The sequence below is a fragment of the Rousettus aegyptiacus genome, unplaced genomic scaffold, assembly GCF_014176215.1.
Source record: "Rousettus aegyptiacus isolate mRouAeg1 unplaced genomic scaffold, mRouAeg1.p scaffold_m13_p_3, whole genome shotgun sequence".
NCBI lineage: Eukaryota > Metazoa > Chordata > Mammalia > Chiroptera > Pteropodidae > Rousettus > Rousettus aegyptiacus.
In genome coordinates this window covers 154,988,214-154,989,877 of record NW_023416306.1, presented here as the reverse complement: position 1 = coordinate 154,989,877, position 1,664 = coordinate 154,988,214, and the positions used below count along the sequence as shown (strand labels likewise).

Sequence of the window (1,664 nt, the reverse complement as noted above, 5' to 3'; positions counted from 1 at the left end):
TGAATGCAATCCCTGTGACAGGCCCACGTAGAAGCCTGCTGGGGTCCATATGTTTCTTCCAACATTCCTAACACAGCCGTATCTCCATCTTTTTATGTAAATCTCCCTGGTCTGTCATCTCCAGCCTTTAATAATGCCCAGGAGAGTAGGAGAGAACCAGTGGTGGTCCTGGTGCACAAATGCTTCTCATTTTTTGAGAGGATAGGGGTTAGGTTAAAACCTTGCAAGTGCTTATAAAAGATTCCTAGGCCCCTACTGATGTGTTTCTGCCCCTCCCTTAACTCAGGCAGTGGTGGACAGTGTGGATCAGAGCCAGGAGAAATTGAAGGCACAGGATGTTTGTTGCAACGTTACTTGTAGCAGTGAAAAACTGGAAATAGCCTAAATATCTAGTAACAAGGAATAGGTCAGTAGTAAATCGTGGTACCTCTGTACAATGGAGTACTCTGTAGAGATTTAAAAGTTATGTAGTCTATGGCCATGCCACCCTGAACACACCTGATCTCAGAAGCTAAGCAAGGTCAGGCCTGGTTAGTACTTGGATGGGAGACCACCTAGGAATACCAGGTGCTGAAAGCTTTAAAAAAAAAAAAAATGTTATGTAATTCGTATGTAATCACATGAAAATATGTCAGTATATAAAGTGTGATCCCATTTATGTGTTTTACCTTCATGTAGCTATATACACAGGGATATTTATAATGTGGGGGGAAAGGGCTGAGCAGAGCAAGATCAAGAGAGGGGTGATGGGGGCTCTTTCAGTTATCCTTTACTGCATAACGAACCACCCTAAAACTAGTGACTTTTAAATAGCTGGACATATGAAATATTTATACATTTTATTACTGAGCTATCAAAATAGATGACGGGATTTTCCATTCTCAGTGGCTCTCTGCCATCGCTTGCTGGTCATTAAGTAATTTCCAACCACATTCCTACCAATAAAATGATTCTCCCTGATACAGTCTTTGTGGAAAAAAAAAGAGTGATGATTTCACATCTATACGATATTCCTGTAAGGATGGTTTGGTCCATTGGCATTGTTGATTTAACAAAACGGTACCTCAAAGGCTAGGAAAAGGAAGGCCTGCTAAAGAGGAAATAAAACCTCAGTCTCAAAATGGTAAGTGTGGAGCATCGCGATCCCCAGTCTGTCCTCAGGAGGAAGGGCCTGGTATGCGCAGAACACCGTGCAAAGCACCAAGTTAAGGAAGAGTTCTCGGGACACGGGCAGAGGCAGAAGCATAAGACTATTAGGAAAATGTCAGCGGTGGAGAAGTCACTTGGGGTGCCAACTCCACAGGGAAGACAGAGGTCACATACATGGGATAAGACCACAGAGATCATCAGTTTCATTTTATTTAGAAGCAAGCAAGTCCAGCCCGGGGAGTGGGGAGCGGGGGGAATTAGGCTCCATCTTTCCAGGAGGGTATCAAAGAACGTGGGTCTTTCTTAAAACCACAGTGCCCTCAACAAAGGAGAAGTGACGGGGCTCTCTCACACAAGAAGCCAGTCAGGAGTTGGAGAGGAATGCATTCGTTCCGACGGCTCTCATTGAAAACCCGCTAACTGCCAGGCTTCGTGCCGGATGTTGCATGTAAAGACAGAAGTAATGCAAGATCCTTTCCCTCAAGATCTGGGTGAAAGAGGACACATCCTTGGGA

At 44.4% G+C, this 1,664-nt stretch overlaps 1 pseudogene; it reads left to right on the top strand.

Annotated features, from left to right (window-relative positions):
- Nucleotides 1-470: 470 nt before the first annotated feature.
- LOC118600683 lies at nucleotides 471-579 on the top strand (annotated as a pseudogene).
- Nucleotides 580-1,664: the final 1,085 nt, after the last annotated feature.